General features: G+C 46.6%; 1 long non-coding RNA gene across 1 annotated transcript in view; it reads right to left on the reverse strand.

Moving 5' to 3' along the window:
* The window catches only part of LOC132432385 (uncharacterized), a 52,140-nt gene extending 39,282 nt beyond the window's left edge, over nucleotides 1-12,858 (reverse strand). Inside the window, exon 1 of the long non-coding RNA XR_009520888.1 lies at nucleotides 12,799-12,858. This is a non-coding gene — a long non-coding RNA (uncharacterized lncRNA). The remainder of the gene's footprint in view (nucleotides 1-12,798) is intronic.
* Between the last annotated feature and the right edge of the window lie 9,656 nt (nucleotides 12,859-22,514).

Below are 22,514 nucleotides of genomic sequence, written 5' to 3' on the forward strand. Positions count from 1 at the left end.
TAGATGGACCGCTGACCACCACCTGTCCTCACACAAGTCTTAAAAAGCAAAAAAGAAAGCCCAACAGCAGGGGAACCTCAGCCTGACAGTGCTGTCCACCAGCTCTCCAGGCCTTGCCCCTGGACCCAGACAGTCCCTCACCCTCTAGGCAATGTCCTCCCCTAGGCTAGATAGAGCACATCACATAGCGCAGTTTAAAAAGCTTCTAATGCCAGTTCACGTCTGTCACTTCTGAGTGGACACTTCTGTCCACCTCACCCCTATAGAAACTGAGTGGAACTCACATGTCCTGAGCCCTGACTGTGTGTCAAGCATGACAGTATCTAATTTAATTCTCACAACACTCCCGTGAGATAGATATTATCATCCCCGTTCTGCCAGAGAAGAAACTGAGGCTCAGGGAAGCAGGATGCCCACACAGATCTGTCTGGAGAGAAAGCCAAGTTCTTGCACTGCCTTCTCGTCAGTTCCCACAGTCCCATTCCCACCCCCTGTCTGGACTTCCCTTCGGTCGGCCTGCTGGTGAGGTTCCAGCATGCCTCACCACCAAAATTTCCTGAAATGAGAAAATTCCCGGCACTGGTGGTTTTAATCATCCAGTGTCTGAATTCCTAATATTCACAAATCACTCACATGTTGGAAACTATGAGACACACCAGTCTCCGGAATAGATAATTGATAAAGTCTGAGCTGGGTTCTCTCTCACCGTTGTCCTTAGTGTGCAGGACGTGGACCTCCCTCTGGGGAGTGCTTCTACCTGAGCAGGGAGTTTGTCATCTCTGTCTCTGTCTCTGTCCTGCCCTCAGGAGTTGACATCCTCCAGCCTCTTCCTCAGCGCCAGGGGTTCCCTGAAAGAGCCAGAGCCCATTCAAACCAGTCACAAAACAACTCCCCAGGATGTGACCAGGATAAGAATCACATCCTAAGACTCAGATTCAGGAAAGTTCCTCCCAAAATAAACCCAGAGCTGAAGTAAATAAAACATTAGGAATATTTTGGGAGAGCAATTTCACAGAACTACAAAAAGAAAAAAAAAATACTATTGTCCTCAGACTTCGTTCAGACACTCGGCATTTCTGCTACGTCTTGTTAAGTGGTGCTTTCGGTATATGACATTGATGCAAGGGGGGAATGACCCGTGTTTATGAAAATTATACCATTTCTTCTGAGGGTAAGAGCATCCTTTAAGCACTGGTTTGAGATGGGGCAGAGAGTTTGATAAGGAGTCGGGATTGTGATGATTAAAGCCAGGCTGGGAGAAACATGTAATTTGCCCAAAAGACCAAGCGAACAACAGCTAAGGAAGAATTGCACTGAATACATACAAAGGGGACACTGCAGCGCAGTCTTGACTCCACAGGGGGAAGAGGGGACACAAACAGAAAGTATGGTTTCATAGGACAAGAGAAGAAACCACACTTGGCATAAAGAAGGGCAAATCATTTGGCGTAATGGACACCAACTGAGCCGTCACTCACACATTCTATCAAAACAGATTCTATCATTGCGACCATGACCTTCTTGCAATCATTCATTCATCCAATCTTGAACGAGTCTACCCTCCTTAGCTGGGCGCTGGGAGTAACACAGTGATGAGAACACGGTGCCCTCAAGGAGCTTCCAGGCCAAGTGGGCAAAACAGACTTGCAAACAGGCAAGGTTGAGAAGGTAACGAGTGCTACCAATTCTGCTGGGGAAGGAGGTCCACCCTGGCAGGTTTCTGAGTGAAGGTGGCAACTGACCTAGTTAAACTCCCAGCGAAGATGGTGGGTGGGGTTTTTGACAGATGAAGGTGGCTGGTGACGGTCCACATGATACCCCCAAAGATACGGGTCATCAACTTTCTTCAGTCTGCGTTTATATCACTCTACTTAAATCCTTCAGAATTGGTATAATTTGTACGGTCGTCAATTAAAACACGATAAGCAACACATCGTTATATTTGACTTAGGAAGCAGTCTGATCTAGCGGTGGAAAATGAGGCATTCGGGGGAGGTAGACCCGGGTTTGCGTTCTACCTCTGCAGTCACTATTGTGGATAAGTTGCTTAACCTCTTGGAACCATACTTCCTTCCCAGGGACATTACAAGAAATAGAATGAAGCAATTAGAGTGTCTGGCACATAATACCCCATTCATTCTCTGAGATCAAGTAACCACATCCCAAATATCCCTTAATTCCATATATTACTCTTTCTCTCCAACCCACAACCTTAATCCAGGCTCCATCATCTCTCACCTCGGCTGCATGACACCCTTAGCACTCTCGTCCCTGCTTCCTGTTTTGTTCCCCTTCAGTCCATTCTTCACCCAGCAGCCAAAAATGCTTTAAAATGCATGTATGCCCACACCTTTCCCCGTTTCAAACCCACCAATAGCTCCCCCTTGTCCTTAGATAGAGTTGAAACAAAAGTAACTCTCAGGGCCTTCCTTATTTGACCCCTGCTCACCTCTCCACTGCCCTTCTCCATCTCCAAGTTGATACCTCTTCCTTCCCAGTGCTTTATTTTTCTATGATTCTTTTGCAAAACCGGATTTGGTGCCCCCTCTCCGCATTCTCATAACCTTCTGCTTCCATTTTTTTCCCATCCATATTCCATTATAATCTGTATCCATTGTTAGACAGTCATTTCTTAGGGTGAGTTGTGAGGTTTTATCCCCAGTACCTGGACTGTTTTAAATGAATGAATAATCTCACAGCTAATGAATGACAGAGATGAGATTAAAACTCAGGTCAGTCTAATCCCCAGACTCATGGGTTCCCACCACCCCAGTTGAAACTGAGCTGAAGACAGATAGTGTGGCCCCCTTCCAACCCAATAGATCCCCTCCCACTGGCCCCCTCTAATCCACCCCGAACATACGTGTGCTACAGCCCCTCTATTATGTGTGGACTCACTTTCTGCCAGAAATTCATATCTCCCTTGCAGACTGAGGCTCTGTTTTACTCTGCAAAATGATTGTTCTCAGGGAAAACACTCAACCCATTGATTCTGGTGAAAACATTCTGGAATGACAGTGATAAGCAGGGGGCTTTCCTGGGCTCAGGACATGGGCTTTGGGGAGCGGCAAAAACCACACTGCAGCTCAGTTCGGAAGAAAAATTCCTGGAAGTTTGAGCAAGATGGTTTGTTTCTTACTCATGAAAGTGTATTGAGCCAACTCTCATTCTTTTGCCAGTATTTATGGTCTAAAACCATGACAAACCATCCTCTGTACTGGTCAAGATGTGGATACTAACTGATAGGACTAGAGACAAAATCCCCTGGGAACAAAACTGAAGTTTCATGACTGGTTATAGGATAACTTTATCCCATTATGGAAGGTTCCACCATGTGATGGGAAGAGCACCTGTGTCAGTGGAATCCAAGAGACGCCCCACCCAGATGTATCCGAGTCCAGAACATGAAGGACCTTGTATGTTACCCTAAGGAGTTTGGACATTAATACTAATACTGCCACTTATTGAGGACCTTCATTGTAGCAGACTGGTTTAATGTCCCTCTCTAATCCTGAAAGCTAAAAGTGTATACAACCATATTATGAATTTGGAAAATGATGGCAGGAAGTTAAGGCACATGCCATGGCCACTTAACTGCTAAGTGACAGAGACAGGAGTCCAACCTGGTCTTTTTGCTCTGTCTCCCCTGCCTCCCACCCTGGGCCCGGCCACCATCATCACTCTTTGCAGAAGCACCAGAATGGATCTCCCTGCTTCCTTTTTTTTTCCCTCCTGCAATGCAGAGTGATCTTTCAAAATGTAAATCAGGTTATACCAACCTTCTGCTTGAAATCTTTCCATGGTGATAGGTGTTGTTGCTATTTCCCAGCATCCATCCTGCCCACCCATCTTCCTGTGGTTTGGTCAATCCTGGGAGTCCCATTGACCCTGACGCAGGAGTTGGTTATCTGGGCATTGCATTCTCTTGGCCACAGAGATGGAGCTGCGGACATTAGGCAGGCTACAAGGAGAAGTCATCAGCTCAGAATTGAATATTGTTTGCGGTGGTGCGGAGTAATACTCTGCTATCATTCTTGCTCTCACTCTCTTTCCAGAAGATGAATGAAAAAGCACAGCCTCTGAGCCTGCTGGCAGCCATCTCGTGACCTGGAGAGAAAGCAGTGTGACAAAGGTGCTGGCCTGTGAGAGGAGAATGGAGCCAGGGGAATCACGGGGATCCAGAGCTGTAGCCCTGGCAGGACCACATCTGAAACCTCTGCACCTTTCAACCTTTCAGTTATGGTGAACCAAAAAAGCCTCTTTACTGTCCATGCCAGCGTGGGTTAGGCCCTCTAGAACTTGCCACAGAAAGTCTCCCGGGTGATTCAGATACCTCCCGTCGTACTTTGAATGGCATCCAGATGCCCTACCTTGGTATTAAAGGCCTGCTAACCTCTAAGATCAATGAGCGGCGAGGGCAAGGGCTAGACTTTCATTTTCCTTGGTATTACCAGTCCCTCCATCAATCTAACACACAGCAGGCACCCTAATTTTTTTTTTTTTTTTAACAAGTAAACCCAGATCTCTCTCTAGTACATTATATGCTTCCCAGAGTCAGGGAGTCCTGCTGGGGTCCCACTGAATCACATGCTGGACCCACCTCTCTGCCAGTGGGCTGCATTTTGCTAGACAGCACTTTTATTAGACATCCAGCTCCTCCATCAGTGTCGTCAAGCAGATCACCTCCAGGGGGGGCGCGGCAGTTCTGGGCGAGCAAATGCCCAAACTGCAGAGTGTGCAAGCACTCGCCCAGAAGGAGAACCTCTGGAACAGGCTGGAATTCTCACAAGTAAACTGGGAGGGGACTCAGAGCCACTGTGATCTGGGCAGTGATGAATGTGACCAGTGGGGCATGGGGAATGCCCAGGTGTGGGTCAGAGGAACAGTCCATTCCTTTTGCTTATCTAACCAGCAGGCCCCCTCTGGCCTCAGACCCTCTGCCCTGCTGTTTCCTCTGCCTGATCACCCAGTTACTGTCTCTGTGACCAAGTTTTGACTTAATTCTCTGCAGTGTTTACCAATAACTGATTTTATTTTTCTCTGTTCCCCTCTCTAAAACATAAGCTCCATGAGACCAGACTTTGACTGTCAGCTCACCACTACATCTCTGGTATCAAGAATCCCCCAGTAAATACACAATAAATGAATGAATAGTTGCCCTGTCCCACCCAGTCAGAGGCCCACTCCCTTAAAGGGCCAGCTCAGTCTCCTCACGAGGCATCTTTCAAATGTGAACCCCCTCGTGTAGAGTAACCCCTCCCCCTAAACCACCACTTTCTTTTTTTTTTCCTCTGTAATTTTTCTTTTTCTTTTTCTTTTTTTTTTTTTTTTAATTCAGGTATGGTTGTTTTACAATGTCCGTCGTGTTAGTTTCTACCGTACAGCGAAGTGGAGTTCCCTGTGCTATACAGCAGGTTCTTGTTAGTTATCTATTTTATACATATTAGTGTATATACATCAATCCCAGTCTCCCAGTTCATCCCACCCCCGCTTTCCCCGCTTGGTGTCCATACATTTGGTCTCTACGTCTGTGTCTCTATTTCTGCCTTGCAAACCCAGACCACTTTCTGTCAAGGCATATGCTCATTTCTTTCGTGACCCTGATCATAATACAAAATTATCTCATGTATTTGTGTTTACTGATCTGTTATCTGCTTCCTCAAACGAATGTAAACTCTATGTCATTCCCTGTTGAGTCCCCAAAGGCAAGACCACTTCCAGACATTAAGTGCTCAGTAAACTTTTATGAAAGGAATGAAGGAATGGGGGATGGAATCTCCAAGGCTCTGGAACTGGTAGACATGAGGAGATAAAGGAAAGAGGAATCCAGGTTGATTTCAGAGTAACTTTGTGAGGTAAACAGGGTGGGTTTTGCCGCATGAGGAAAGCATAGGTCAGCCATATTATGACCGTCTCAAAATAGCATGTCTGGTGAAGTTCAAATCCGAACCCAGTTCTCTCTGATTCACGTTCCAGGTTCCTCTCTACTGAATCATGCAGCTTTCCTGTTGAAAAGTTATCTACATATATGCTTAAAGGATTGACAACCTCCCCTATCCCCGTTAGTCCAGATTCTCAAGAGGTGGAGACTGCCTGCTTGCGAAACCATAACTGAATCTCTGGACTTGTTTGTCTACACAATGCTTTAATTAAACCGCTTTAATGAGGCACAAGCAGCCAATACCAGCCTGATATTTTAAAAGTCTCTCCACGCCATTGCTCTACAGCCAGACCTCTGGCTTCTCTCTCTCAATTATTACCTTAACCATGCCCTGGAGACTTCAGGAGCCAGTTTATTTTGACTGGGAGATGGTTAAACAGCAGGAGGCAAATCCAAGACACCGTCAGGCTGTGATTTCCATCGCTCCACCCGGCCACGGGGTGCTGAGAATAGCCAAGGCCGCTTCCTGCTGGAGAAGGAAACGGCAGTTTCCTCAGCTCCCGGAAACATTGCTTCCTCTCTGGTGCCTAGCTCTGTGTTAAACAGTTAGAGAGCTTCTTCCCACCCTGAACGCCAGAGACCTTGCCCAAGCCTATAGAAGACATCCTGTTTCCCCTGAGGAAGTGGCTCAGCTTGAAGGAGCCTCTAGGGCATTGGAGCGAGGGGTGAGTAGGGAGTAGGGCAGGAAGGGGATGACCAGTGGTAATAATAATAGTGTTCTCCAGTGTCAGCTAAGTACTATGCTCCCACCACACCCCTTTGTCCTGATGCTCAGAGATCTAAGTAAACTTGACCTAAACTCTCACTGGCCTTTGACAGTCCAAAGTCATCCAAGATAGAAAATTCAGTCCTTTTCTTGTTTCTACAGAAAATACACTCACACAGCACGTTCCAGGAATTTAGAAACATTGCAGTGGATTTGAGTGGTCACAGGGTCATATTTCCTGGCGAGTAACCTCATGGAGATGGCTCTGGAGTCAAGCTTTCCGGGTTCAAATCCTGCTTCATATGCTCTATCCCCTATTAGCCATACGTTATTGGGGAGGGCAGGTTCTCTGGGCATCAGTTTTTCCTCTTTTTCCCTCTATCCAGGGGAATAGTGGTACCCACCTCACCAAGATTCAATGAGATAAAGCGCTTAGAACAGATAAAGCACATAGCACATAGTTCAGTACCAAATAAATGTTCATTATTGGTTTTTTCTGCTTCCTCCTCCCTTTCAGAAGGAAAAAAAACAAAAACCTTTCCTTGTCTCATGAAGAATAATGGTACCCCTTCTCTGAAATCTTGGCGTCAGCCAGTATCCATGCCCTTGGAATTTCAGTTTCTATACGAACAGCCCTTATGGGGGCATTCCTCTGAGTGCTTTCCTTGTAGGCCGTTGAGCAGATAAAAATTTCTGTCTTATTATCATTTATTACCATTTAATAGCAACCATTGACCAAATGACTTTTTATGGCATTATTCCATTCTTTTTTAAATAAACTTCATATTTTTGATTAGTTTTAGCTCTGCACGAAAATTGCAAAGATGGTACGGAGCTCCCAAGTATTTCACACTCAAGATTCCCCCGTTATCAACATGGTTCGTAAATGTGGTCTGTTTTTTATTTAATTTATTTAATTTATTTATTTTTAATTATTTATTTAATTAACATGCCAGTATTATAGCTGAAGTCCATATTTATTCAGATATCTTTAATTTTTACCTAATGTCCTTTTTTTCTGTTCCAGGATCCCATCCAGGGTAGCACATTCTATTTAGTTATCTTTTCTCCTGAGCTCCTCTTGGCTGTGACAGTTTCTCAGACTTTCCTTGTTTTGGATGACCTTGACAGTTTTGAGGAATACTGCTCAGGTATTTTGTAGACTGTCCCTCAGTTAGGCTTTGTCGGATGTTTTTCATAGGATTAGATAGACTGAGGTTTGGGAAGGAAGACCACAGAGGTAAAGTATCATTTTGGTCTTAGCATATCAAAGATGACTTAACATTGTTGACGTTGACCGTGATCACCTGGCCAAGGCGGTATTTGTCAGATTTCTCCACTGCAGAGTTACTCTTTTTTTCTCCCTTTTCATACTGCACTCTTTGGGAGGAAACCACTATGTGAAGTCTGAACCTGGGTGGGGACATATGCTTCACCTCCTTGATGGCAGGGTATCTACATAAATTATTTGGAGTTCTGCTGGATGGGAAACTTATATATTCTCCCTTGTTGATTTATTTATTCAATCATTTGTTTATATCAGCATGGATTCATGGATATTTATTTTATATTTTGTGTTATAATTGAATATTAGCTTATTAATTTTGTTGCTCAGATTGTTCCAGCTTTGGCCTTTGGGAGTTCTTTCAGTTGGTTCCTGAATCGCTTTGACATACCCATCAGCTGACAGAGCAAGGAAATATATGTATATATAGTAACCAATGATCCATGTATATATATATATATATGGATATATATATGGATATATATAGATGGATATATATATATACATATATATATACACATATATATATATATATATATATATATATATATATATATGGATGTAACCATCTGTATCTATATTAAGCTAAACATAGTTCTTACTGATGTCTCCCATTCTGATCCATTACCTCCTGGATCATTCTAACTTCCTCCTCTTGCTCAAGTGTGTACTCTCACTCCAATAGTAAGAAAGCTGGCTCCCACCATCCATTTAATTAATTGTTCAACTCCAGTATATTTGTATAACAGTATCAGAATTGGTAACTCATATTCCATGGGAAGCAACCTTTAACTAGAGTACAGTGCTCATATACAGTTTCTTTTGCCTTTAGTTTTACAAACACCACTCATTTCCAAAGTTACTTAGGTTAGCAATCTTTTCCTCCACTCCCTTCACTTAAAGTTGCCTCATACATTTGTAATACAGTTAGATGATTTGGTCACATTCTGTATTCCATCCTGGGATCCTTTGACCTCCTACATGATTTGTTTAATTTGCATACATTAAGGTTCACTCTGCTCTAAAGTTCTATGTGTTTTGATAAATGCATAATGTCACGTATCCACAGTTACAGTGTCATACAGTATAGTTTCACCACCCTAAAAAAATCCCCTATGCTTCACGTATTCAACCCTCCCCCCCCCCCCCAGTCCTCTGGCAACTACTGGTCTTTTTACCTCCACTATAGTTTTACCTTTTCTAAAATGGAATATAATTAGAATCATAGAGTATGCAGCCTTTTCAGACTACTTTCCTTCACTTAGCAATACGCATTTAAGATTCATCCATATCTTTCTATGGCTTAATAGCTCTATTTTTTATTGTGGAATAATATTCCATTGCATATATGTACCACAGTTTCTCCATCTATCAAAGGACATCTTGGGTATTTGAGGGGGTGGGGGCTTTCTGGGTTTTGGCAATTATGAATAAAGCTTCTCTAAACACTAGTGTATAGGGGTTTGTTTGGACATGAGTTTTCAAATCAGTTGGAGAAATGTCTAGCAGTACAATTGCTGAATCATATGGTGAGGCTATAGTTAGCTTTGTACGAAACTGCCCACCTGTCTCCTTAAGTGGTCATGCCATTTTACATTCCCCCCAGCAATAAACGAGAGTTCCTGTTGCTCCACATCCTCACCAGCATTTGGTGGTGTCAGTGTTTCAAATCTGGGCCATTCTTGTGGTGTGTACTGATACCTTATTGTAGTTTTAACTTGCACTTTCCTAATGACAAATGATGCGCATCATCTTTTCATGTGATTATGTACCTTCTGTAGATCTTCTTTGGTGAGAAGTCTATTTAGATCTTTCGCCCATTTTCTTACTGTTGAGTTTTAAGTGTTCTTGTATATTTTGAATTTAAATCTCTTGTCAGACATGCGTTTAGAAAATATTTTCTCCCATTCCGTGGCTCTTTTGACTATCGTAATAGTCAAAAGAACAGAACAGAACAGAAGTTTTTAATTTTAATAAAGTCCAACTTACCAGCTTTTTCTTTCATGGGCCATGCCTTTGGTGTTGTGTCTAGAAACTCAGCACCAAGGCTTGAATGGTTTTAAACAGTTCTCTTAGGTAATCATGACACCACTGCTCTTAGGCAAGGAATATAACACCTATTTTACGGGAGAAATGGCTGTCTGTCACACTTTTCTCTGAGGTATCTTTAAACAGGCCAAAAAAGAGAATGGGTAAGAACTAAGAGAGAATGGGTAGACAAAAGCCGGCCAAGACAAATATTAAATATCTTCAAGGTTCCCTGTTCAGCCTTAAAATTCATGAGCATGTGAATATCTCCTCCACTACTTAGCAGTATTTGTTTTTATATAAATATTATATTATTATTGCTGCAGTACACACACACACACACACACACACACACACACAGCCATTTTGATAAAAACTGGTGGCTCATGAAGAAATTCTGTGCTGGGTGGTTTTACTCCCCACCCCAGTACAGTGACATGCTCTTTCCAGGAATCTTTGAACCTCAGTTTGGGAAGCAAACTGAATAGAAGGGACAAGGTTAAGCAACTCGTCTGATGTCATACAGATAGCAAGTGACAGATCCAGGCTTTGAGTCCTGAACGAGCAGACTCCCAAGCCAGTGCTCCCGGGGGGCTGCAGGGTGGTCTGTGTGCCAGGTTCCTGGGCCACAGACAGCCTGGCTCAGGGAGCCTGAGGTCATCTCCATTTCCAGGAGGCACCCTTCCCCCCCTTCCCCATTGACCCGGCCATCCCTTGGCCTTCACAGCCTCTAGAATCATACCATATAATTTAGGCTTCCCTCTCCCTCCAAAGCATAAATGAGAGAAAGGGAAAAAGCAACCCCAGACTGAGCCTATCATGGAAGTGTGTGAATGTAGGGGAGAACCAGCCAGAAGGGATGATAAAGAACTTGCAAAAAATTCCCTTTCCTTTTCAATGATAAAAAATTTTGTGTCCAAACAATTTTTTGCTGAAACAACAATGCACATCATAAAACATATTGAGGAAACATAATTATGTCAAATTAAACCGCGTAGAAGCATCCCTCTGGCCGTGAGAAGCATTGATTTCTTGGTACAGCTGCATTCAGTGTCTGGGGCTGGGGTAGCCGCAGTTCTGAAAGGAGCAGCTTCGGGAGAGAAAGAGATCATTCTCTCAGAGGAATGGCCTTTGCCCTCCCGAGCTAGGATCTCACTAGCTCCTCTGGGAAGAGTGGAGCTGCAGGCATCTGTCTGTGAGAGCCTGCTTTCAGGGCCTGGGGACAGGAACACCAGCCTCTTTGCTCCCCAGCCGTCTCTTCTGGATTTCATGCATTCAGCAAACATGACCATGGATAGGTCACACCTCCAAACTCCTCCTTGGTGCTCAGTGGTGCTGAACTTGCCTAGAAGGGTTCCCTTTTCCAACGTGCTGTCCTGGAGTCCAAGACCTAAATTTAAGTCTCTGCTGCACCAGTGACTCAGTCTGTGACCCTGCTTGACTTCTCTGGGTCACTTTGCTCTTATCTGCAAAACAGGAGCAATAGGACTCTAGGTGGGGCAGGGCAGGATGCCTTTACCTATGTCATCCGAAAGCGATTGCTACCCAAGCAGGAAAACCGACAAGGTGGGGGCTACGTCACCTACACTGGCCTTCAAAGTTTGCTGCAAGAACATTCGGTGCTTTGAGTAGTGCCTTCTTCCTCTCAGATGTATACAAAACAGTTAGCCCAGTGTGCTAACTCAGCGTTTTCTTCCCTTTTCTTTCAACGGCTTCAAAGAGCCCCCCATTCGCTTTTGCCTGCCTCAGTGCCCGGGACAAGGCGGCTCTGCCCCACTCCCCACTTATGACCTGAACTTCCACACATCTGCAGGGAGCGCTTCAGAGCGATCGCTGCCCTTGACATTTCAAAGACTCCAAGATGGGGCTCTGAGCCCCATCCCATCAGTGTGACGGAAGGATGGAGCTGGAACAGGGAGTTTGGGAGGATTAACCAGCTCTCCTACTGTGAGGCCAGGCAACCTGTGTCACTAAATCCTCCTACTGGATTAAGCCCGAGCCCACAGACCAGCCGCAGCCTTGAACAGGTGGGACACAATGGGACACTCTGTGGGCCTTCGTCCAATGAAGAAACTAAAAGTAGACGGCACATGGGCACATGACACTTGTCACTCTCTCCCTTGTGTTATTGGTAGAGGCAGCAGTGTGTCTTGAAAAAAATCCTGAGCCAAAAAGTCTAGCTGTGCCCCCAGCTCTGCCACTTGCCAGCTGTGTGATATTGGGCCGGTTACTTCACTTCTCTGAACCTCAGTTGCTTCAACAGAGAAACAGAGCTTGTGGGAGAGATTTCACAGAGTCTTGAAGGATTCTGAGATAACGCACACATTCTTTTCCTCAAAGAGAACGTGCAGGAAACATGAATGCGACTGCCCCTGGCTGGGGCGAAGGCCTGGCTCCTGTGTCAGCTCACATTTGTGGCTCCCCTCACTCTCCCCCCTTTCTCTGTCCTTCACGGCGTCCTGCACCTGCTTCCATCTTAACACTCAGTCCTTTAAGTTTCTCTCCTTGTAACGGTGGCTTCTCAGAAACTGGGGTTCTGTGGTTATTTATCTTCGCTTTCCCACACCTGGCCACACATGGGGTCCTGGGAATGTTTATCAAACTAAAAACACTCTGTAACAGATGCCCCGCCTGGGATCATTCACTCGTGTGTCCCACCTCCCCTCCTGGACTAGATACTCTGAGGGCAGCAACTAGGTGTGTGATTCATCCATGTAGCTACCATGGCACCAAACCAGACACACAGTGGATTTTCAGGGGGTACATGGGAAAAGCAAGAAGAAAAATGAGAAGGGGAGAGAAAGAAACAGGTCCCCCTCCCCGACAGCAGTAACTCACCAAGCAAATCTTGCTACACACTCAGTGCCAGGCAGGCTCATATTCTTGCTTCCCCCTCTGAGAACAAGGTCCAGATATTTTCTTAGTCTTCCTTGACGAAAACTCTACAAAATTTACAAAGCCCAGTTACGGTTTTCTTCCTTTCCAGCAGGACTTTCCTGGATGATGTTTAATGACTCAACCAATCACCCAAAGATTCCGATTCCTATGGAACTGTCAGGGCCATGGGATAATCTATCCCTGACTCCAATATGCAGGAAGATCCCCTGTATAAACTCTCCCTAAAGATGGGTGGGGACAACCCACCTCCCATTTCGTTTTCCCCACTTAGACACAGCCTGCTGTTTTCAACCTCCGTATCTTTGCCGTGCTGTTCCCTTTTGTCTGAAATGACTTTGCCCATCCTCCAAACCATACCCTCACACTCTGTGACTCCTATAACCACCAGCCTTGCCACAGCCAATTTGCGTGGCTGACTCATACATACCCTTCAAAATCTGACTCAAGTGTGACCTCACGAGAGGGAGGTAGTCTACACAGGAAGCATGCGGAAGAGTGGTGAGCCCAGACGTTAGAGTTGAACCTCGGCACTCGCACAAGTGAGCTGTGTGACTTCAGGAAAGTCACCTCCCATATCTGAACCTCAGTTTGCTCATCTGTGAAATAGGAGTGTGGACACCTTCTTCAGGGAGTTGTTCTGAGAAGTAAACTGGTTGATGAATGTAAAGAGCTTGGCACAGAACTTGGTGTGTGGGAAGCTCTCAATTATGGCAGCTGTAGTCATGTCTTCCGTGGACCCCAGACTGGCTTAGCTGCCCCTCCTCTATACTCCTAGAGCACCGTGTAAAGACACGGTGCCTTACACGTAGCCACCTGTAGCTGCCATTTACCTCACTGTTTTGATATCTGCTCATTACCTGTGGCCCTACCGATGGTAAGCAACTCATGGGCAGAAACTCTTAGCATCCCCCAGATCCAAGACCAGGTCTGCTTGTTGCATGAGTGAATGAATGGATGGAATGAATGAACACATGAGTTAATAAACTGAGTTAGTAGACTTCTAGGCTACCTTGACAGCCATGCCTATTCTAAGCCCCGCAAGGGCTAGAGTTGGGGCTGCCCAGAGCAACTCAGGTCTGAGCCATGCCTAGGATATCACACGGGCCCATGAGGACATAGAACAGTGGGGACAGCGAAAACTAAAAGGTGGACTCCAAAATGTGTTTTGTTACTGCTGAGTTTGCCCTTTCACCTCTTTCCAAGGCCCATCAGGCCATCCATAAATATTTGCTTGGAATTATTCATAGATTCATTTGTTCATTCAGCAAATATTTATTGAGTCAGATACTGTTCCAGGAACTAGCGTACAGCAGTGGATAAGACAAGCATATTCCTTGGTATATGATTCCTTGGAGAGGTGACATAAGCCATTATCACCTTATTAGTAAGGCCGTGGAAGTAGGAAGGAAGGAGGAGCAATGGACAGGGAGTCAGGAAGCCCAGATTCAGATCTTTGCTTTGAGCACCGTCATCTCAGTCAAGTCACTCGACTTCTCTCTGCCCTGTGACATGTTACTTTCATAGGGTGGCCATATCTGCCCTACTCATCACAAGGTCAGATACCTGTATTGGGAATGATAACAGAAAAGGCTATGGAGTCGTGGAAAGATGACAGCTTATCAGCAAAATGACCTGGCTCTGTGACCTTAAACACATCATCTACCTCTCCAAGTCTCTACTTCCTCATCTGTAAAATGGGGATAGACACTCACTTGGCCTACCTTGCAAAGTCCCTGTGGGTCTTAACCTAGACCACTGGAGGAAAGCAGGGCACTGCAAACAGTAAAGAGCACTGACATTGTAACTCTTGGCTGTAGGCCTGCACGTTAACCACTCACATGTGTTTCAAGGTCTAGTTTACTCAAGCAGATCAGGTAGCCTTCTCTGACTCTTGGAGTCCTCATCTGTAAAATGGGAATAATTATCCCTGTCTGGCCCACCCCCCAGTGTTGTGAGAAGCTGATGAAATTATGGATGTGAAAGACTTTGGCAAGTGTTGCCATGCTATATAAATGATAAAGTGCTCTGTAAATTTGAAGAACAATTATTCTTTTTGTTGTCATGAGGGACTATGCTCATTGTCGTAGAACTGGACTTGTCCTATGTCTGTTCCTCCAGCTCTAGAAAGAAAGAACAGAACCATGGAGATGGTCTCCATGTATTCCCAACACGTGTGGAATCTCACTTTATTCTTGAGGTAACTCCATGTGTTGTGCAGGAAAAAAAATCTTTCCATCATCAGAGAGGAAGATAGGATTCTAGGTGGCCACTCTTGTAGTTGCTTTCCCTCTCTGAGCCTCATCCTCCCCCTTTGTCAAATAAAGAGGTCGGATTCTATTTAAATTAGGATACGTATGGCTGCAAGGAAAAAAGGGATAATCAGTAACGTTATCTGTTATCTCACATAGCAAGAAGTCCAGATGTGGGCATCCCAAGTTGGGTGTTACAGTGCCTCTAAGGTGTCAGGGCCACAAACCAGTGTCCCTGTGATTTTTTAATGGTGTCAGGATGACTCCTGTGGCTCCAGGCTTCACACCCTTATTTAATGATGCCCAAAGGCAAGACAAGATCAGTGTTTGTCCTGGGCTTCTTCTTAAGAAAAGGATATGGAAGACTTTCCCAGACCTGCCGCTTGTATTTCATGACGGGGGGCAGGGGCAGGAGGGTGATCTCATGTCCCTTATCTAAACAAGTCAGGAAAAAGTAAAAGGAATTACCATATCGAGCAACAAAATCCATGTTCTGACAACAAAACCGTCATGAAAATGGCTGCCAGGCAGACGTCCCTCAGGTCTGACACAGACTCTGGATCCCCAAAGTCCATTCAAGCCCCCAAGTGCAACGCTGAGATCAGCCCAAGGTGGCTACGAGCCCCCTTCCCAGCTTCCAAGTCCTACCCTGTCCCTACTGGGTGGAGCTGGGCGGGAGGTGGTGCTGCAAGAGAACCAGGACCCCACAGCTGGGAACTGCCCTCTGCCCACCCATGCAGCCTGGTGGCACCTCTGGCAGCTTTCTGGACTCTGTTTCTGAAAACAGCCTAGCCCACCAGCCCCAGAATGGATGACCCCTTACTTTCCTTGCTGCATCTTCCCATAAATAAACAGAAACTGATAAGAGCGACTGAAACAAAATAGAAGTCTATTTTTTTCTCATGTAAGAGGTCTAGAAGCAAGCAACTCGGGGCTCCATGGCCTATAGGAACCCAAGTGCCTTCTGTCTTTCTGCTCCTCCATCCTCAGTATATGTCCACCTTCAAAGTTATTTCATAGTCCAAGATTGCTTCTGCAATTCTATCATCATGTCATTCTAAAAGGAAAAGGGAAAATTTAAAAAAAAAAAAGACCTCTACCTGTCATACCCATACCTCCTTCCCTTTTTAAGGAGTTTTCCCCACATCCCACCCCAAAACTTCTTCTTATATCTCATTGGCCAGAACTTGGTCACAGGGCCAAACTTTGCAGCTAAAGAAGCTGGGAAATGTCCTTTTTAACTAGGCATATTGAAACCCCCAATTCACTTAAATTAGTAAGCAAGATAAAGAGAATGAGTATTGGGACAGGCAGCTAGCAATCTCGGCTACAATTCCAGGGCTAATCATCAGAGAGTAACACGAGTTCTGGGTAAAAGGCCTGGGCAGTTGATCATTGCAAAGCATTGGAGGACAGGGGACCTTGGGCGGCTGTCACTTTGTTTAGTTTTTATAGGCTTCCATCTGGCTACCCATGGGATTTCCGGCATGTCACTTCATCTCTCTGAATCTCGTTTGGTCTAAGATGGAGGTGGGACTACTAGATTAACTGTGGTGAAATGAATCTGAGGGCAAGATTCATTCTTTCAGCTGTTCATTCATTTATTCAACAAGAATCTCCTGACACACCTTCTGTGTGCCAAGTGCTGTGCTAGGCATTGAGGATTCAGAGAGTCATAAATTGTGGGAGTTTATAATCAATGGAAAAAAGCCCAGGAAAACATCCATCATGATCGATTGTGCTAAATGCCATGTTAAGGATAAATGCAAAGAAAGGGGAGGTTCGAAGAGGGGCACCTGCTGCAGGTAGGGGATCTCAGAGGCATCATGGGGATGCTTCAGGGATGAACAGGAGCTTGTGGGCAGAGGAGGTTGGAAAGTACAGGAAGGAGGCCAGCCTGTGCATAGATATGAACCTGCAAAAGAGCACATGGTGTTTTGGAAACATTTTCCTGCTGTCCACTGACCCTCAGGTAGGGCTCTGGTTTCTGAGCTCTTTTAATGAGCTAGTGCTGTTTATTTAGTTCATTTGAATTCAAACAGATTGGAGGTTGGATTTCAGCTCCACCATCTAATAACATGCTCTCAGGCCAGGGGCTTCATCTTGAACCTGAGCTTCACCCTCAGCATCTTTGTCTATACACGCCCTTAGCCCTCAGTGCTATGCACTGAGATCTCGTGTATAGACGTGCCCAGCGTGGCCCTGAAACACGGTGAGTTTTCAGTCCAGATTTTTTCCTCCTCTCCTCTTCCGCAGGGCTGTGGGGTGAACCGCATAGGTCTCAGGGAACCAGGAAGAGGAGACAGCCACTGGCCAATGGCTTAAGGAGGGCAAGAGTGGTTTCTGTGTTGATACTTTTTTTTGTTTTTTTGCGGTACGCGGGCCTCTCACTGTTGTGGCCTCTGCCGTTGCAGAGCACAGGCTCCGGACGCGCAGGCTCAGCGGCCATGGCTCACGGGCCCAGCCTCTCCGCGGCATGTGGGATCCTCCCGGACCGGGGCACGAACCCGTGTCCCCTGCATCGGCAGGCAGACTCTCAATCACTGCGCCACCAGGGAAGCCCCTGTGTTGATACTTTTAAGTGCAAACGGGAACAGGAAAAAATCAGGTGAGAGAAACCAGTATGCTGCCAAGGAGTATCCTGCATTGTTCACCCCTGGTAAAGCAGCTGCAAAGAGCTGTTAAAGCAGGGCAAAGGTCAACCCCTTGCAAGAGAATAAACTGCCAAACCTTGCGGCCCTGGGTCCTCCCTCCTGCAATTCCCATGACCCCCTACGCTGGTTTTCTCCCTGGAGATGAGAAGGTGACCTCTGCCCCGCCAGGCTGTTTGGGCTGTGTGTTCGGGCTGCGTGCAGAGGGGTTGTAGAGCGTAAACTGCAGGCAACCCTGATGAGGAAGGTTGTTTGCGCCTCAATATCTCTGCAGGCTGGCGTCCTCACCTGCCGCTGTGCCTGCCTTCACCCAAAGCTCGCCCTTCTTCCTTCTACCTTCCAAATCCTCCCCATGCATCACAACCACCCGCCCAGGAAGCCCATCCTGATGGCTCTAGTCTACACTGATCCCGTGCCCTCAGAATGTCTCCAGACAACCACACCACAAGATAGTCACTCTCTTTCTTCTGTTTTTTTTTTTTGGCTTCATCTCACCCCACTGGAACAAGGACCACCTGGGCTCCCAATTCTCTGAACCAGCACAATCACATCAACTGGGAACTTGTTAAAAATGCAAATTCACCCATGGGGGTGGGCCCAGCAATCTGCTTTAACAGGACTCCAGGTGATTCTAACACACACTCAAGTTCAAAAACCAGCGCTTCCAGCAATCCTGGCTTCTGAGAAGAGAAAGGATGAAGTAGTGATATTCTTCCTTTAGCTGCAGAGTTCTCTAGAAACACATCCACATGAAGGTCCCCATCACAGAGCACTTATTCCTTCCTTCAGCAACATCCCAGCACACTGACGGCATGGAGATGGAAAGCAGAATGGTTCTTCCCCTATTCACTCTGTAATTGACCCCACAGATGTTCCTGAGCCCATGTCGTGTACGTTTCCAGCTTGAACTCAGACACACCTGAGTGTGGTGAGTCAGGAATGGAAACATGGTGAGGCGAGGAGGCAGATGGGGAAGCGAGACAGGAGAGCTGACAGAGCTCAGTTCCCACTCTGCCTGCAGGAGGGGGCAGTTCCAGTTCTGGGGGGAACCCCTCAAGGTGTGTAGGGTTCTGTCCCCCACCCCATCCCCTGCACCAGCTGCTGCACGAGGGGCTCCCACTGTGCAGGGAAGGGCCTAGGGTGGGGCACTCCAGCAAACTCCAGTGACACATGTTTCATATTACACGCAACATTCTTTGTGGGAACCCCAGTGAAAAATACACATGGCCAATCATCCCTTTCTCAGGAGGAGGGGCCCCAGGAAAGCAGATTTTCGCTGCAGGCTTTATCAAGAGTTAGAAACACAGTCAAGGCTCTGAGCTTGTTAGAAAAACAAACTGTTTGTGCTTGGGCTTTTCATTTGAAGGATTAGGAGATGGTTTGGATATCAGCAGATACCTGAGGAGCTGACCTGGGTCTCAAGACAATGGTGGAAACTGCATGGGATCTGGCATCTCCTGGCTCGGCTCCCGGACTGCATTTCTGAGTGGCATTTAGGGGAGCCACCTGCCTGGCTGACCTTCTATTTCCTCATCTCAAATAAGAGAATAACAACACTTCATCTTAAAGGGCAGGCACTATAAAAACCCTGTGAAATGGTATTTGCAAGAGTACTCTTTATAAAACATTACATAAAAGGGATTCTTACTATCATTATTAGATGTGGAAAATCTAGAAGGAAACCTTGTCTGAAAAAATTGTCTGGCAGCAGGATAGAGGAAGAAATATGAATTTAAAAACATACAGAAATGGATATAAACCTCACCCTCACCACTTACTGGCTGTGTGGCTTCAGGCAAGTTACTTCACTTCTCTGAGCCTCAGCTGTCTGGGGTAAAAATACTCCCCATCAGATGGGTTTGCTGCAAGGACAACCTCATTTTTTCTGTACATGTCCCTGCCCTATAGAAAGTCCTCCGTACAGGTGAGCACTGCAGCTCAAGGATGCCCAGAGTGGCACCGCCACCCCTGCCCCGCCCACGGGGGTTTGAGGCCACTTGAAGAGTCAGCCCTGCTCTGCACATCCCCTCACTTGAGGGGAGGAGTTTACCTCCTCCCCCTGACACTCGTCTGAGAAGCTATTCTTCATCCCCACAGCTCTGGCAGCCTCCCCTGGCCACCTCGATCAAGTTACAGACCCATTTGTTTTCCCCTCACAAAGCACTGCAGTCTGCCAGCTCCTCCCCTTTCTCCTCCAGCGGGCGAGCTGGGCCAAGAGTTCAGCTTCCAGTAGAAGAGCCCCAGCACTTCTCACTAAGGCACACAGAAAATGTCACAGCTGGCCCTGTGTTTGTAACCTTGTATACGTCTTCATCAATTTCCAGGCCCCTGGAAGCAGTTCCCAGAGTCCATTTCTTTTCAGCTGAGTACGTTCCCTAGACGGGAGGGGGAGTTTCTTAAACCCACTCAAACCCAGCAGGTGTTGGTGAGGGATCTGATCCCAGGCAGAGGGGGCAGGAACTAATGTTTTCAACCACATCCCACATCCCAGGCTCCTTTTATATGCATCAAATCTCTGCATTAGCGTTACTTTTCTGGGGGCTCTTCTCTTGACCCCCAAGACTCAGTGAAGCCCTGGTACACACTCGCTTAGCAATCTGCATTTCTTCTTGTAGAACTCACACGTATGTCAGTTGGATGTCTTTCTTCTCTGGCAAGCTTCAGGAGTGATTTGATCAAGTCTGTCTCATTAGCACAGACCACAGTGCCTGGTGAAGAGTAGGTGCTTAACAGATTCCATGTAGGTGCTTATTCATTCAATGAATGAATAAAACCTCACGGCAATACTGTAGGATAAATATTTTCATTTTCCTGATTTTGCAGAGAAGACAACTGAGACCCCAAGAGATGAAGTGTCTTACCCAGGCTGACACACCAAGTAAATAGTTGAGCTAAGATTCAAATCCAGGTTTTCACCAAATGCCTCACTGCATTTGATTTATATTAAGATCACGCTGGAAATGCCAACAAAGACAATTTTTAAAAATAAAGAAGCTGAAACTGCCCAGTGTTCCCTCTCCACCCCCAACACAGCATGACCTGTGCCAGTGAGAGGGTTCTGGGAGCCGAGTGCAACCCACACGAGGCGGAGGCCAGGAGACAGGGGTGGCCCTTGTCCCTCAGCCGCGGGGACTAGATCCTCGCATGGAGCCCCTCCCGGCTTGTCCCCACCAGGGCAGGACTTGGATACAAAGTCTCAGGAGAACAAAGATCACATTTTCCCCTACGAAGCAGAGAGGCCAGCGCTGGGGAAACAATGGCCTTGCTGGGATCAAAGAGAGCTGGGCCTGGACTGGGGACAAAAGCTGAGCCCCAGCTTGATAAGAATGACAGCCAGCTCTCCTCCTCCTCCGGTTACAAAGGTCTGGGGGCGTGCGTGTAGATCCTTAGGGGCCCACCCCACCTTCCAGCCTCACCCCCCAGCTCCCTGCCTCCCCCCCACCTTGCACAGCTCCAGGAATGCAGCCTAACTGCCCTCCCCCAAGCCAGCCATGTTCTTGTCCGTTCTAGGCCTTCCCTCAAGCTTTTCCTCTAACATGCTCATCTCCTCCTTTCCCCTTAAGTGCACTGACTCAGGCTTCAGCGTTTCAGCTCACAAGCTGCCTCCTCTCTGCCCTCCGTGACCCTTTGAGGCCTGGGTCCATCACACCCTGCTGTGGGCTTGCACCAACCCAATTCCCGCCTCTAGTTCCAGCACTGCTTACATTGAATTATTACGACCACTGTCAATACGACCTCCCCCCCGCAGGCTGTGACCACATGGAGGCCCAGACAATTTCTTACCGATTTTGTAAATGCATTGCCTAGCCCTAGAGGAGACGGAGGGGTAAACGTTGGTTGAATGAATAAAGCAATGAATGGTGTAGAGTGAGCTCTCCTAAGGCCTGGAAATTCACTTTGGGACCATGTCTTTTGAATGAATCAAAACCTCTCTGACCTCTGGATCTCCTTCACTGAATTTTATGCAACTAATATTCTTAAAGTGCCTCCTCCATTCAGGGCATGGCTGGGTACTGAGACTGGAACGGTCAGCGAAACAAAACCCCTGCCCTCATGGAGTTTCAGTCTGTGGCCAGGGCCAGGGAGACAGACATTAATCAAGTACATAATCTAAAATGATGATAAGTGTTAATAAGGGAAAGCACAGGGCAGGGCAATAAAAGAGCATATTAACCTGTGCATCAATGTCTGTCTGTATGCCCAGCAGAGGTCTTGGCTCTGGGAGGGATACATCAGGGAACTATGTGTCCACTATGGAGATAACCTAGCTAATAACAGGAGAAACTAGTCCAGGCTGGGAAGGCTTCCCTGAGTAAAGGACAGCTGAGCCAAGATCTAAGGTTTGAGCCAGCATTAGGAAGCAAGAGGCAGGAGGCAGAAAGACTAAAAATTTGCTATGATTGGGTTGCCTATGGGAAAATATCAATGCCTCCACCCTAAACTGCCCACAGAGAACCTGGCAGCAGGAGTCGGCAGAGCAATCGGAACATGTGGACGTCAGAGAGGCTGTGTACTTTTCCCAAGGTCACCCCCAGGACTCTAGCAGATGGAGAGAGATGGAGCCCCAGGGCCCCAGCTCCAAGTCTGCTACCTCACAATGCCCTGCAACTGTGAGACAGATCGGGGAGACCCTTCTCCAGCCCAAAGGAGGGGCCCTGGGATTGAAGAGCAAAGCATCCCCAGGAAGTGGCCCCCCGGAGGACCAGGCTCGATCTGAAATTTCCTATGAAGGGACTGTCCCTCACCATAGCAAAAG

Source organism: Delphinus delphis, chromosome 1 (assembly GCF_949987515.2).
Source record: "Delphinus delphis chromosome 1, mDelDel1.2, whole genome shotgun sequence".
Classification (NCBI taxonomy): Eukaryota; Metazoa; Chordata; class Mammalia; order Artiodactyla; family Delphinidae; genus Delphinus; species Delphinus delphis.